Source organism: Phalaenopsis equestris, unplaced genomic scaffold, assembly GCF_001263595.1.
Source record: "Phalaenopsis equestris unplaced genomic scaffold, ASM126359v1 Scaffold000535, whole genome shotgun sequence".
Lineage (NCBI taxonomy): Eukaryota > Viridiplantae > Streptophyta > Magnoliopsida > Asparagales > Orchidaceae > Phalaenopsis > Phalaenopsis equestris.
The window spans coordinates 558,458-568,245 of record NW_018164975.1 but is presented as its reverse complement, the minus strand read 5'-3'; the positions used below and the strand labels follow the sequence as shown (position 1 = coordinate 568,245).

Genomic DNA, 9,788 nt, shown 5'->3' with positions numbered 1-9,788 from the left:
AATCAGATCAAGCAAATAAGGTGCTTAATGAACTGCGCATTCTTCAGCGCATGCACGAAAATAAAACTATATATTGCAAAAGTTGTTCCGGAAAAGACAATGCTTGGAGTGACATCCTACCAGATGTTCAACAGATGGTGAAAAGGCTTGACAACCTCATCAACGTCGCTGGAAAGAGGTGTAATTTCTAGGGTGAAAATTCGATAAAGTCTTTTCTCTTGTATGTATGTATTTTTGTCGGTATTGGAGTATGTATTTTGTATCTAGATATATCCAGAACTTTGTGTCATGCAGAGCTGTAGTGGGCCCGCAATAATTCAGCTTTGTCGGCCAGTTGGTCAAATGCGTATGTAAGTGGGGTACAAAAATGATGCTTTCCGCCTTTCCGCCCCTGGTTTTATTACTTTCGGCCCATGGTTTTGGTCAGTGGGGAATCTCCTTTCCATGAGGAGAAATCCTGGTTGTCCACATTTGGGGGAATAATTCTCCACCCAGCTGGCCACGTTATCATGTCGGTCTGATCTTATCTCTTCGTCCCGCCTCCTCTTCTATATAAGGAGGTTTATGTTTTGAGTTGCAGACATCCCGACCATAAGTCAAGGGTCTACTTCTCAAGTTTAATTCTTAGTTTGAGAGTCTTTCCTGTTTTTAATAAAATTTCTTTAAGTTTTCTTTTATATCTCTGTTGTTTTATTCCGGCTATAAGTTCTTCGTGACCACCAAGCTGGCGACCCCCTGTTTCCGCCCCTTTTTGGTATCTAAGCTATGTTGGGGTAAAACCCTCTTAGTATTCTGAGGGATTTGAGTAGAGATCTTGATGAATTGGTTTGCCGAGCTCTCTCATGTTATTTAGCTATCTTTTATACGTTTTGATCTATGATTTTGATTATTTAATTTAAGTTTTTAGAATTAATTTTGACAGATTTATTTTTTTTAATTTGTAATTTATTTTTATATTTTTTGAGTTAAGAGTCTGCTACTTAACATGATCAGTTAGTAGTCCCGAGTGCCTCGAAGAGATCTCCGAAAATAGTAGGAGCATTGAGGAATTGTACGGATGAAAATGATATGCTAAGTGTGTTCAGGAATTTAACTTAAGATTTTATAAATTTATTTTACATTTGAAATTCAGATTTATTAAAGTTTTCCTAACAATATTAGATGTATATGATAAATCATATGGTTAAGGTGTATAAGGATAATAGTTCAAGGGATTGACAAGTCAATCGAGACAACTTATCAATTTTCTGAAAGGCGAACTCAGGATGCTAGTTTTTAATCATTGATTCTCTCTTTATTCCCAACTTATGCTCTGTTATTTTTGAACGATTGGAAGCTTTTTTCATCTTCTACCGATTATGAGTTAGCACTCTCTGCCACTGATTCATTAGAACCACCAGCGTTGGGATTTGCCTCCTAATCACTCGAGCATTAGTTGTCAGATTAATCAACACCAGTCATGCGAGATTTTAATATAATGATAATGGAATTGCTGATTACTTGGGATCCCCCGTTTCCTCCCCTTTTTGGAATTGTGGAGATAATGTCGCCAATTTTCACGACTTTGAAACAGATTTTCAGAAGATTCTCCTCTGACGCTAGACAAAGCATCCCCTCTGCTTTATCTGCTATTATAAAGCAAAACAATACTCTTTTACAACTTCTGCTTAAAGTTTCTGATCGACTTATCAACGTTGAAGATAAGTTGAGGCAGATTCAACAGAAGGAACCTGAAAGGGAAAAGTCTGTTGAAAACTCTATATCTGCTTTACAGAAACAACTTGAATATCTCTCGTTAGATGAACCGTCTAGAACGGTGAAACCTACTAAACCTAATGGCCAAATTTTTATTTTTCAAAATCCTAAAACTATATTTTTAAAGGAAAAACAAAAGTATTCTTGAATTCTTGAATCTATGACTTCTACATCTAGGAATCCTTATCTATAATGAGAAAAAACGTATTTAACTTTATAAAAGTTAAAATATTGATACTTTTGTTGTGATATGAAATATTTAGTTAACATAAACTTTTTAAAAAAAAAAAAATTGAAATTTAGGGGTTGGATACATAAATGCAATTTGGTATGTATTTAAATACCCCCAAGAAAGAATTATCAACCTCTTCTCAAGTCTTTTATGACTTTACTTTGGGATGTGGAAAACCTTTATCTTAGGAGCTAAAGAAATTGACAAGTTGGGTAAGAATTGAATTGAATATCACATGCTGCCACGATAATTGCTCTCGATAGTAACCATGAGTCTTGCCAAGTATCAAAGCAACATAAATCATAACCATTATTCATCATCCAATGTAAGAAGGCATCACAAATAGCATTATTTGGATACTATCACTCTCAATCAAGATACAACTCTAAACTGGCAACTGGCCGGAATCAGCCGCCGGCCGGCAACACACTTATTCAGATCAGTGAAGCTCATCTCAATCCCACACATATCGTATTCTATTCGACGCCAAGCTTCTTTCTTCGTGAGCTTATAAACTCCGACACCTTCTTAGGATCCGGGAGAGACTGGGCGACACTCTCCCGCTTCAGGCAGCGCTTCCCCCATGCTGCAAGCTTGGGGCATCAGCCTTGATAGCCGGATGGCACAATCGAAGGTCTGGTAAGCCAAAGCAGAACACAAAGTGTTTGATAAAATGTCTGTTTAAGCCAGAGAGACGATATGATAGGGAATAGGGATTGGAGTAGGCCACCATTTATGATTTATTACCTTTTTGTCAATGAAGTCAGCCCAGAAGCGGGCAAGGGCGCGGGCGTAGGGATCGGAGGGGAGGAGTGGGGCTTTTCCTCTGCTGGGGAAGACCTCGTCAATGTACTGGACTATGATGAGGGATTCGCAGATAGGTTTACCGTGGTGGAGCAGCACGGGGATCTTCTTGTGCACCGGATTTGATTTCAGCAGAAGCTCGCTCTTCTCCGCGAGATTCTCCTCCTTGTACTCGTACTCCAGCTCCTTTTCCGCCAGTGCGATCCTGCATCGGATGTTGAAAGGGCTGATCCAGAAACCCAGCAGCTTCAGTTCCTTCTCTGCGGCCATTGCTCTTTCTGCTTCTCTCTCTGTCGGCTGGGAAGATTGATTTGAAGATAGAGTGAGATGAAATGCGAATTAAGCGTTGGTATTTATAGGACTGCTCCGGTCATTAATTGTAGCTTCATTGGCTTGGCCTCCAAGAGAGTTTCCACATTGTTGTCATCGCTTGCGTCAGAGAGGTTGGATTCAGTTGAAAGTTCCAACTTTTGCTTTATTTGTTTAAACGAGGATGCTCCAAGTCAATATGACCAGATCTCTAATTGGAAGAATTCAACTAGCAATTGATTTAGATGGCATTTGATCGAACTCTCCTTCAGATCTAGAATGACTATATTGCATTCTACAGACCTAGTGGATCAAAAAAAATTATAATTTTTCAAATCAATTAGATCAGAAAAAAATTACTATCTTTTAAAACTCAATTAAAAAGTAATACATGGGAAATAATTTTGTCAAATCTATTTGTTTGTTACTTTTTTTGTTGTCCTTAATTTTTTCTTTTTCTTTTTGTATTGATTGTTATTTGTGTTATGTTGTTTCTATTTGTCTTTTTTGTAGGGCGTCTCATATGATTGTGGATCTTCTTTCTAAAGGCCTTGGATTGGTTGTGGTGTGGAGCTCAATTGCGGCTTTGCTGTCTTTAGTTTTGGTTTTTTGTTTTTCTTTTTGTTTGGGGCAACTTTTCTTTATTTTTGTTGTATTTTGTTACATTTTTTTAACGCTTTCTTGTTTTCGAATGAAGTTGAGTGTGGCCTTCACATTTTCTTATATAAAAAAAACTAAACTAAAATGTTTAGTTCATATTAAAATGCCTAAATTTCGCTCTTGGATTTCACCAATTTCATTCAAGAGGCATGGAATTTTTAGTGTTATTTCTTCTATTTAACCATCAAAATGTTTGCTCATTACACTATTGTGCATGCAGGATCTTGGTATATTTAAATCACCAATTGAAGATGTCGATAACGGGTTGATATCATCAAATCACCACCTTTAGCTCTCCACAACTACTCACTTGTGGTAGAACAAACTCTTGAACAAAAAAAAAAATGGAATAGTGATGATGCAATATTAAATAAAATAAATTTGGAATTAGAAATGTTATTTGTTCTCTCATGAGCAAAGTTTAAAATCATGGTATTTTGGCCGTGAGATATAAAACATAGGGCCTAGTGATCCTTTGGGAAGAAAAAGATTTTAGAAATGTAGAGTGAAATGCAAGGATCGAGCGCCTTTTTTGAACGACTTCAGTTCATCGTCCCATTTGGGACGATGACTAGATGTTATTCATTTTCATGTATTTGAAGCAGATGATTGAGATAAAATCATATGAGCCACAAAAAGTGCATTAGATCACTAGATCCATGCTGACTCAACACCTAATCGTTGCTTCTCCGATCAAAGAGCAAATTGGCTTTGTTTGGCGCAGCTGCAGCTTCTAAACTTTTCAATTGCAGCTGCGTTGCTCCAGAAAGCTGCTACGGTGAAGCTGGCTACATATTTGTAGCTGTCTGAGAACAGCTGTGGGACACCTGTTTCTGGAAAAATGTCAATTCTGCCCTTGTTTAGTGAAGATGTTTCAAACAAAACTATGACAGCGACAAATTTGATAATTCAGAAGCAGAAGTTCATATCAAAATATAATAAGAGTACAAATACACCACTCACTTAACAGTGAGTATCAAAAGTGATATGAAAAAGAAAAAATAAACTAATAAAATTACAAGTACAGTAATAATGATATTGTCTTTAACGTGAAGGTGATTGATGTCTCCTCATAAATTGTCCTTCAATAATGATATCAATTCGGGATCACTTCCAGCAATGGAATCCACCTGATCGTCAGCCCAGCGGAACAAGTCACAATGTTCTGCGAGTTTTCGGGGGCATCTATAAAATTTTCAACCGTAGTTGTGGGTCTGTCGTGACCTCACAAAGGAAGTCTCTAGTCCGCAATAGCATAACATTCTACGGGATATCCCTGAATTCCTGGCTCATCTTTTCTGTAAGAAGTGAAATATAATCTATTAGTCAATTATTTTAAGCTGAAAAATATCTTGAAGGTTGTGCTAAACTGAAGCCAATCAACAGCCACTAGATGAGAAGGCAGGTGTATCAATGGCTGAACCAACATTGACGCGGTAACTATCAAGTTGATTGAAATGTGCACAAGAGAAGATGTGGAATCCACCACGAAGAAAAACAACAAGTTCACCACCATGTGTAGAATAAACCATTTGACCTAGCTGCCTCACATCGCTTGGGGTCTTAGATTTTCTACAAATCTAGTGGATCAAAAAAAAAAAAATCAATTTTTCAAATCAATTGGATCAGAAAAAAATTACAATTATTTAAAACTCCATCAAAAGGTAATAAATGGGAAACAATTTTTTTTAAATCCATTTGTTTATTACTTTATTTTTTGTCCTTATTTTTTTCATTTTATTTTGATTGTTGATTTGGTTTAGTTGTTTTATTTGTCTTTGCAGAGCCTCTCATATGGTTGTGAATTCTCTTTCTAAAGATTTTGTATTGATTGCAGTGTGCAACTCCATTGTGGCTCGACTGTCTCTAATTTTTGTCTATGTTGTATTCTGTTACATTTTTACAACGCTTTCCTGTTTTTGAATAAAGTTGGAAGTGACCCACATATTTTGTCAAAAAAAAAAAAAAAGGAGCTCAACCAAATTATTTAGTGCATATTAAAATGTTTGAATTTCACTCTTGAAATTCACCAGTTCCAACCAAGAGACATGGAATTTTTGGAGTTATTTCTTTGATTTAACCATCAAAATTTTTACTCATTACCTCTAATGTGCATGTGAGATCTTGGTGTATTTAAATCACCAAATGAAGATGTTGATAATGGGTTGACACCATAAAATGACTACATTTCGGTCTCCACAACTACTCACTTATGGTGGAATGTACTCATAAAAAAAAAGAAAAATGAATAGTGATAATACAATACTATATAAAATAAATTTTGAATTAGAAAAATTATTTGTTCTCTGATGTTAAACTTCAAATTTTAAAATCTCATAGTGACGGTGTCGGGCAAACTAAAATGCATGCGTTTACCAAGTAATATAATGTATTAGAGTATGAGATCATTCCCATGAGGATAATTGGTAAATCTTAACATATCAAGTTAAGTTAAAATTGACATCAAAACCCTACATTTCTATAATTTTTTTCTTCTCAAAGGATCACTAGGCCCTAGGTTATATATCTGACAGTCAAAACTCCATAATTTTAAACTCTGCTTCATAAATGACCATTTTTGAGCCTTATATCTAAGATTTAGATCGTTACATTGATTGGGCAAGTGTTTCATTGATTTGAATATCTCGAAATAATTTTCTAGTATCCACTAGAAGCCCTTGAGCTTCATTTTGATTGACTTATGTGTGTGGATATGCGGTGTTGGAGGCGCATAGTGCAGGGACACGCGCTATTGCGGGTGCGGGTGCAGGTGTAGGTGCATGCATAGAGCGAAGGCCGGAGGCGTGCAAGTATGAGCACACAGGAGGAGAGTGGGTAGGAACATGCGCGGGGCAGGTATAGGCGTGCACTGGTGCAGGCATGTGCACACGCAGGTGCAGACCTATGCACGCGCTGGTGCAGGTGTGCACGAGCAGGTGCATGTGCATGCAAATAAATGCACTTACGAGTGCACAAATGCAGGGCCGCTTGATGGAAATTTTGATTTTTATCATTTTTGCTTCCCGTGCAGATTAAATCATATGTATTGAAGCACTAACTCAAAACCTTACTTATAAAAACTTTTTTGAAAATATAATTTTTAAATTTTTTTAAATAACTAAGCACCAAAATCTTTAAATATACTAAGAATCTATATTATAATAAATCAAAATTCGTCATAACATTTTCATGAAAAAAATTAGAAATAAATTAGGATCAAGAATAATTTAATGCCTCTCTTGAAATCATAAAACCCATGTTTCAAAAACCATAAGGTGATATGTCTAAGCAATTAACGATTTTAAAAATTGAAATGTTCATTTCCCATATTGATCTAATGTCTGCCTAAGTGTCCAAATCCCATCACTTTCAAGATTGATCATGATATGTCATTCTGACACAAATATTTGGTGCCTAGAACCTTTCTAAAGCTTAAACTGAGCCAAGATTGCCTATAAATACCCCCCAGGTTCCTTGATTGAAGGTTGTTCAACTGTTATTGAACCCTTGTAAGAACTTGCATATCAATTGTACAGGCTCTCTCAATTCGATCCTAAAGCCTTCCCTAAACCGTTGACCATCTTCTCCCACAACATCTTGAGCCTAGTAACTCCAAATCCTCCATTAATTCCCTTCTCCACCCATCAATTTTTCAATCCAATTATCCTAAAATCTTACTTGATCTCTAAACCCTAATCCACCATCAAAATAACCTCTTTCTGACCCTTTTAAACCATCCCTTTGCCAACCCGAGCACCGTCAAGATTCATTTCTTAGAGAGAGCTCAAATCAATCAAATGGAAGCTCAAGGGCTTCTCGTGGATACTAGAAAATCATTTTCAATTGTTCAAATCAATGAAACACTTTTCCAATCAATGTAACACTCTAAATCTTAGATATAAGGCTTGAAAATGGTCGTTCATGAAGCAAAGTTTATAACCATGGACTTTTGACTGTCAGATATAAAACTTAGGCCCTAGTGATCCTATGACAAGAAAAAGATTATAGAAATGTAGAGTGAATTGCATGAATCATGCGCCTTTTTTCGAATGACTTCAGTCTGTCATCCCATTTGGGACGATTGCTAGATATAATCCATTTTCTTGTATTTCAAGCAGATGATAGGATTAAATAATATGATTCACAAAATGCTTGTTAGATCACTAGATACATGCTATCTCAACGCATAATCATTGCCTCTCCAATTAAAGAACAATGTATTTTAAAAATCTTACCGGTGAATGACACATGTAAAACTAAAACAGTGGCGCTGACAATAGAGCTTGAGTGATAAGTAATTATGATAACTCATTTAAATGAAAAAATTTAAATACAAAGCTTTAAAAAATTCAAATAAAAAAAATTAAAAAAATTGTTGTGAACTCAGAATAACATGAAGAGCAATATGGAACATAAATAAAAATAAAATGATTATTATACATTTTCTAATCAATTAAAATCCAAAAATCAATTAAAATTTTAAATAATTATTTTGTTATGTGTGATCTCTGATTATAGTGACTTCCTTTAATTTTTTTCAAGGACTGAAAAACACACAACATTTAGAAATTGCAGTTTCAAGTAAAAAAAAACCATTAATCAATAAAATAAATAAATAAACAATAAAATCAGAAAACCAAAATGAGAATTTAAAGAAAGCATTGCAAGAAATATTATAACTAAATTAAAAAGTGAATTCACACATTCAAATGCAATAAAACCCATTAGTTATGTGTAAGGGTATAATTGCAAATATGCTATTTACAAACTTACCCTTTCATTTTGAATTCATCTTCAAATAAGAGAAATACATGTTGAAATCTATAAGAGTAAGCTTGAATAAGTAATTGGAATCAATAGTTGAAAAGTTGTCACAATTTGTAAAACTAATTTGCATGAAATAATTTATTTATATTTTTAACAAATTTTGGGACTATGCTTTTCATGGTTTTTTTTTTTTAAATTCTAGTTAAAACAAATTTATGAGAAATTAGAGAATTCACTACTTTGAAATCATAAGATTGACAAAATTATCAATTAAAATCAAATGTGAATTTAATAAAAATTATGTGTAAACCTAAAAACTATCAATCAATCTAACCATTAAATTAAATAATTGAAATATTGAAAATTGTTGGGACATGCATGCATGTGTGTGGATGTGCGGTGTTGGAGGCGCACGGACGCGGGTTTTTGCGGGTACAGGTGTGCGCGCGAAGCGGAAACTGGAGGAATGCAAGTATGAGCACACGAGAGGCGAGTGGGTACGCGCATGCACATGTTGGTATAGGTGCACGCGTTGGTGCAGACGTGCATGCACATGTGCAAGTGCATGCACGTAAACGCACTTACTGTGCACAAATGCAGGTCTGTTTGATCGAAATTCTTATTTTCATCTTTTTTTGCTTCCCACTTTACTTTATTTCTTTCCCCAAGTGGCATAAATTTTGTATCTTGCACATCACAACAAAAATATTTTTCTCAAGTGAAATATCATTATAAATAAGGGAGATAGCATTGCATTTAATATAAATAAGTCACGTAAATTTATCATGTATCAGTGCATATCATTACTTTTCTATATATATCTTTTAATGGAATTTTTGTTATTTTCCTCTTCATTGATGTTGTTAAACTTTGCTTCATGAACAATCATTATAGAGCCTTATATCTATGATTTAGTGTGTTACATTGATCGGATAAGTGTTTCATTGATTTGAATAGCTCAAAATGATTTTCTAGTGTCCGTGAGGAGCCCTTGAGCTGAAATTTGATTGACTTGAGCTCTCTTCAAGAAATGAATTTCGACGATGCCTTGGTTGGTAAAGATATGGTGGGTATTTTGATGGTGGATTAGGTTTTAGGTATCAAGAAAGCTTCTAGGATAATTTGATTGAAGAATTAATGGGTGGATGGGGTGAATTGAGTTGTTTGTGGTCTCAAGGGACTTAATGGAGTATTTGGAGTGACTAGGCACGGAAAGGTGTGGGGGAAGATGGTCAAGGGTGTAGGGAGGGCGTTAGGAACA

The 9,788-nt window shown here is 35.3% G+C and overlaps 1 pseudogene; it reads right to left on the bottom strand.

Annotated features, from left to right (window-relative positions):
* Nucleotides 1-2,319: 2,319 nt before the first annotated feature.
* On the bottom strand, nucleotides 2,320-3,137 carry LOC110028873 (annotated as a pseudogene).
* Between the last annotated feature and the right edge of the window lie 6,651 nt (nucleotides 3,138-9,788).